Raw genomic sequence first — 7,500 nt, forward strand, 5'->3', positions numbered from 1 at the left:
TTTTCATGATAAAATGAGGAGACACGTGGCATGCACACGTGGAGGAATTGATTTCAAAGTATTTGTATGGACTGTGAGTGTCTGTGTGTGTGTGTGTGTGTGTGTGTGTGTGAGTGTATGTTTGTGTGTGTGTGTGTGTGTGTGTGTGTGTAGATAGAAAGAGAGAGAGAATCAAAAACTCATTATTTATCTTTCTCTTCTCGCAAAACAAGTCTTTCCGCTTACATTCCTTTTTTTATCGTGTATTTTTCAAATTGACTCGCTTTTTGGGCCTCGTTTTGATATCATTCATCTACGACTATGTAAAATATGTACCATAAACTGTCACTGAAGTTGCTGCTAAAAATAAAAGGATTTGGCAAAAAATGGAAGCAGGTGTTATGATTATAAATTGTATGCATTGACTACTCACATTCGTGTTGCTACATACATGTGTGTGTGTGTGTGTGTGTGTTTATGTGTGTTTGTGTGTGTATGTGTGTGAGTGTGTGTGTGTGTGTGTGTGTTTGTGTGTGTTCGTGTGTGTGTGTGTTTGTGTGTGTATGTGTATGTGTGTGTGTGTGAAGCGTCTATATCTGTGCGAGTAATGAAATTTCCTGGGAACATATGCTCCATTGTTCCTTCTCTCTTTGGGCAAATATATCAGCGTACGGGGTTCTGTTTTACATGAGATACGGCGTACTAGCAAGATCCTCCTAATATGCACATCTGAGAGACTTATATCTACCTTTCTTTTTTTCTTCTTTTCTTTTACTCGAAATATCTACCAGGATATACAAGGTACCATACCAGACACTTCCTTCATGTTTATCACATTTTTTTTTTTTTTTTTTTTTTTTTTTTTTACTATCAATGGCCTATATTTCGTCTTAAGTACCCACGCGAATTAACCGCAGATAGTATGGTTATGAAATCGCCAAAATTAAGACTAAACGCTTTGATTTTTTGGTCTACTTCATCCCCTTCTTTTTTTCATTTGGAAAGGTAAAACTGGATTTGTTAAACATTATATCATAAGTATATTTTGTCTCCGAATAAACCTGAGGTAACTGTATATTTTCTGCATATTTCATCTCGTTACAAATATGATGTAACATTCCTGTATTAGCATATTCTACCTCCTTGTATATACGACAACACAATATATTTTTAAGATGACGCAAGAAGTGATTTCACCGAGTCTAAATTTAGACCAATAATTCCTTCAAGTTTACAAGAGTTTATATTTACCGTGACAAAGCAGACTTACTAAACCCAAAATCGTCTTCCTACCGCCGATAGATACCTAAAAATAACTGTTCTTGTTACTCTTTATATCAAATTTTAAACCATTATCGTTTCTTTAACCATCTGGATCAACTTGGCTTCAGGATTCAATGTGAAACCCAATTTGAAAAGTCATTAACATTGCCTGTATGGATATTGTAAGGTAAACAGCACACGTACATCCTGAAGAAAATGGATGGAGAGAATAGACTTGGAGTAGAAATTCAAAAATAAGAAATAAACATCTCGGAAAATTAACGTAATTTGCGGTGTTGATTTCTGTTTACACGCGAGTTTGTTTATGTAGATGCAAACGAAGATCAAAGGTCAAGAAAGTTTTTCTTGTAATATATATGTATAATTGGTTCCTTACTGTTAATGTTCTTCCAAAACTTCTTTGTTAGCTTTTTCGAGCTTACATCAGTCTGAGGAGAAAAGGGGAAAAAAAAAGTCAGCAGATCAGTGTACAGCGCAGACACCGCTTGTACTGACTGTCTAGACTGTGAACACGCTCATCTAATCACATAACAAAGACACCCACGTCTATCATAAGGATAACCAGGACAATGGCTTGCTGAAGACATTTCTCTCTTGCAGTCGTGAGTTTCAAACGGTATAGATTCTTGAGCCCAAGCCCATTTGATTCAGTCAGCCATCCCCTTCTATTACGATTTTTTTTTAAAGAATGGTAGATACGTAGAACGTAGTATGTAGAAAATGCATGGAATTAGAACAAATCATTCCCAGAACGGAATATGTAATTAACGTTTCAACATAATATTTGCATCAGATAACAATGGCTTTTTGTAGGCAAATATCACATATGATATACTACGGTACCTATGTGTCTACCGTATGTCAGGAAAATTAACATGTATATCAATAATATACATATTGAAAGTACTGTACTGAATTGCGAATAATTATATTTTCAGTGAAGGTCTATATAGAGCACGAATTATAGGAATTCTTTGAAATGGGCTTGCAATCTTGTAATGCTTGACAGAAGCTAATGTGTGCTTATGGATTACAAAACCTTTGTTGTCATCTAAATAAAATTAGCTGTAATTTAGATGTAAAGGTTATAGAACACTGTATTATTTGCATTGCTCTGTGCATTTATATTTTAATAAAAGTATGATATACAACCGTGTTCATTCAAATATGTAGATGTCCGCGATAGGTTAAAATGTCATTTTCCATTGGGAAATAAAATAAAATAATAATATATTCCAATTCAAGCATTTCCAGCATATGAAGATATATTCATATGATATAAAGTTTCCCGTTTAAATTGCATGATTTGGTTATCCCAAGTCTTAAAAATGTCCTATCCTTGTTCTAGGACGCAGGGACTTAACTTGCTGCGACGGACGGGTGTCATGACATAGGTGACGAGACTCGTATCGGCATATTTGATGTTACAGGAGAGTAGGTAGTTGTATTTCTTTATTATACCATGTGCAATCATTCTAATTAGTGACTGATGATAGCAATTGTAGTTATAACTACAATAATTCCCCTAATATTTACCAAATAGGATTAGTTTAAAATTCCAAACATAGATGGAGCCAGTCTCTCTTAGCGCCAGCAGGATAGAAAGTCATTTGCGGTCTCTACCAAGCAATATCTTCAAAGAGCATGACATACACCAAGAACCGGCGATGCAGGATGCACAGAGGAAGGTGATCCATATCATGTGCAACGTCTGCAAAGCGCCATTCTGCCAATGTGCCTTTTTTGTGCTGTGGCAGTCATAAGCATAGGTCTCCTTCCTCTTCCCCTCATCTTCATGTTATTTTCATTGGGGAGGGTTATTTCTGAATGATATAAAGGTATGATTCTATGTCTGGTGCCTAGTGATCTAACCAGAGAAAGCAAATCTATTCCCGTCTGCAACGGGTTGATAACTAAATACTTGTATCAATGCAAAAACGTCGCATAACACTCGTCACGAATTATTTTCTTAACCAAAAACTAGATGCTTTATAGCGATGAATAAATGGGTTTTGGTAATCCATATATCATGATTGGATACGCTATATTTGGTAATAGGCTACAGCTGTTATCATAGACGTGTACGAGACACGTTAGTGGTAGTGGGGGCAGGCCCTACCTCAGCCCTCACCCTTCACACAGCCTCATGTTGCAAATCTACTGCGGATTGGTCATGTCTACGATTGTCGAATTTCAGTTATTGTGAAATACATAATTTTGTTGGTAATTTTGTAAGTCAGTGTTATCATAGCACTCACCAATGTACTACTTACAGTACTAAAATTACATGGTTCTATAATGAAATGAAATTGCTTTATTTGAAACCTGAAAGGAATATTATGTTTCAATATATTTCAAAATACATTTTACTACTTTGAATTTAAAAAAGGAAAGAATAAAATAAACACTTCTTATGTCTGAAACCTAAAAGAACAATATCTTTCACAGTGTATATTGATAATTTCAAAATCTAGAATCTTATTGTTACTGAAGAGCACCGATTTTATATGAATCATTTTATTGAAATTGAATGCACATTTTTTTTCTATCAAGTGTTCATATAGCCTATGTTTACTAAAAACTTGAAGACAAAGTTTTACAACTATGGGAAACAATCTGGTTTCCAAATTACTGGTATCGGTATTTTTATTGATTAATTTTCATAACATCAATATTTCTATCAGTCAATATTTTGGTATTGGTACATCTCTACTATATACACATAAAAAATATACTTGACAGAGTTTTATATGGAGAACAATGCTATTGTTGAAAATGAATATATATACATTACCTCCAAGAAATGAGCGTGGCCTATTTTCATGTCTTTCAACAAAAGTCTAACTTTTTTTTCTTCTTTAAATCCACTCAAATTCTAACACTTCCTTTAATTCCTTCTCTTAGCTATATCATTATTTTTTTCCTCGTGTGCAAAGGTATTGACGAATTACGAAATCTTTCCTCATGCAACCATGTTTCAAAATACTCTACTCGTCAGGCAATGGCGCTCCACGAGGACAGGCGGGGCAGGCCATGCAAAGCAATTAAAGATTCAGATGACACATGCATCGCTGAGTCTGGGAATTGATTAATCCAGTGCGTGTGTAATCAACTGCACTTTTACTGCTTCGCATGTTTTTTTTTTTGTTTTGTTTTTTTTTTGTTTCTCTCTCTCTCTCTCTCTCTCTCTGTGCGTTTGTACATATGATTGGTGTATGCATACATACACACACACACACACACACACACACATATATATATATATATATATATATACATATACATATACATATACATATACACATATATATATATATATATATATATACATATATATATATATATATATATATATATTTAATATAATATATATATATATACATGTATATATATATATATATATATATATATATATATATATATATATATATATATATATATATATATAATTAAGTGTGAGTGTTTTCTCAATTTTTACTGGCATTTTAGCCAGTAAGTGTTGAGCGATTAGTGCATCTAGCGAAAACAGATATAAATGAGTTACATTTTGTTGCCAATCAGTATTTTATAGTCAGTTAAATATGAAGTGTGTGTATCTACACTTCACATAACAATGCAGTTGTTATAGGTAATGAGTTAGGCTGTAGCAAATTGATGACATTACAAAATATCTCAGCACTTATTAAGTCCCTCTTTTAAGGTTACCAGATGAAGTATCATATATTTACCAAACCATTCTTTTTTTTATCTTTCATTTAAAAACAACGTTTGTATAATCTACAAATGCATTATTGCAATATAATGGGATAGAACATAATTTCATTATTTACAATCAAAGGAAACTATTATACATTCTTATCTAAACCAAAAATATTACATATGGTTTACAATTCACACAAGCGACATTTATCAATATAATACAATATCAATACATTTATAAATACACTATTTATCAATACATAAAATATGATGTAATATATATTACATCATATTTTAAACCTTTAGAGATTCTTCTGTAAAATATGTTGAGATTTTTTCTTTTAAAACATGCTGCAATATCCATTTACTGTTCTAGATTTTTCATTCTAGATTACTGATTACATTCATTGTGCTATTTATATGTAGTCTACTTATCCATAAGCTATACAAATAACCTGTGATTAGTACTACAACAACACTCTTGTCTTCTTTTTATTTTCACCTATAATTAGACGTAAGTGTCTCAATAAAGCTCTTTACATTAACTTTGCAAGTTTTCTTTAATATGGTTTGGAAAAACCTGACCACATGTCTTACTACTTTGCAAAAGTAAAATACAAGTAACATTGTTTCAGTTTCGCCATGTTGTAAACACGTGTCATCCTCTCTTATATTTAGCATTTCCAATCTATTATTAGATGGAATAGTTTCACGTATATGCCTATAAATTAATTTCCTTTCTTGTATTCCTATGAATTTGCTGTTTATATTTTTTTCAGATCATGTCACATTTCATTAAAGGTTATCTTGCTTCTACCTGAGGAGTTATATCTGGCATTAACTTTTCATATATATTCTTTTTCTCTACATTTGGAAAGCTTTTTTTTTTATATGATTTTCCTTATATTCCCAATTGCTTTTGAATAATAAGGGGCGTAACATAGCATACAGTTTTTAATTCTGTATGATCAATAAGGTGGCTAAGTCTGATATGCCAACATGGTGTTAAACCTCTCTCTTACATTGCATCATCTAAACAAGCTTTTGCCAACAATGCGTTCACTTTACACTGTATATTGGTTATTCCTATACCTCCCCTCCGTCTGGGTAGACAAAGGGTGTTTCTGCTAATTGGTTGATACATACCTTTCCAAATATACCTGAATATTCTAGAAATTATCTGCTTTATCTGCTCACTTCTTATTTTGAAAGTATGGGATATATACCGATATTTTAGAATAAAGTTTTTACGATTGTTCCTTTCTGAAAGCATATCTGTAGCTTTTTGTAATTTCGCAATGGCTTCTGTCCATTTCTTTTTAGAACTTGACATAAGAGTGTTTATAATATAATCCGAGTATTTTCATAGAATCAACAGTCTTCAGCCATTTTAATGGCCATTTCCTCCTCTTTCTCCATCTTCCAATACCCATTATACAAGTTTTATTTCTATTTAATTCAGAGTTTGTGGCCTTTTCAAATTTCTTTACTTCCTAAAAGTGATTTGTTATTAGAAATTACAATGGTTGAGTCGTCTGTATAACCTAGAATACATAAGTTCTTCCCATCAGGATATTTTGGAGATTTTATTTGGTAAGTTCATTTTGTTCAGTATCAGCAAAACCCACTCAATCTCTGGTAATATTATCACGATTAATCATGGATCTCCATTGATTCCACAAAACTCTTCATTTGATATGATTTTTTCCATCACTAATTTAAGCCTGTTTGCCGATAATTTAGCTACTATTCTATAATCTACATTCATTAAGATGCTTGGTCTCCAGTTCTCAAGCTTTTCAATATTCCCTTTCTTCGACATCAGTTTAATTAATCCAAAGTGTTTATTTGTAATGAATATAGCTTTTACAACACGAATGAACTCCTGTCTAATTACGGGCCAAAATGCTTTGTAAAATTGTATCGGTAACCCATCTGAGTCAGGCGATTAGCCGAGTTTCATTCCTTTTACAGTATCTTCAGCTTCCCCTCTCGGTTCCACTGTATCCGCACTTTCATTCACATCTGCCTCTGCAGATTGCTGTTGCCCAGCTGTACTCTGACCTCCCGGCATTTCCAAAACCTCTGCATTCCCGCCAGTTTCCATCTGCTCTATCTGCTCTATTTCTGTCCGTATTTCAACAAGATCATTTTCAAGTGCATTGGTTTCTTTGATCATTCATTCTAGTTTTGCTTGTTGTTGTTTTTGTTTTTTTCTTTCTCTCTCTCCTAATGGAGGAGTCTTTTTCGTTAAGGATAATACGTTAAGGTTTAATACACTGTGTCCACATATTGTCATTGTAGAGGGAATGCTATGTCGGATCTCTATTGTTGCTGTCCGTGTGCCGTTCAGCAGGCCTTCAGCTTTACCATATGTATGCCTATTTATCCTTATAGGAGATTCAAAAAACGAAGTGTACCATTCATGATCGAGAGCGTTGTTTTCACTGCCACGTCTAACAAGCTCCTCCTTGCCATTCATAAGAATGTAGAGACGGGACTAAATGTGTGTGAAAATGGGGAGGGAAGATTGGCTCA

The sequence above is a fragment of the Penaeus japonicus genome, unplaced genomic scaffold (assembly GCF_977035675.1).
Source record: "Penaeus japonicus unplaced genomic scaffold, GWHDUDI00000001_assembly GWHDUDI00000026, whole genome shotgun sequence".
NCBI lineage: Eukaryota > Metazoa > Arthropoda > Malacostraca > Decapoda > Penaeidae > Penaeus > Penaeus japonicus.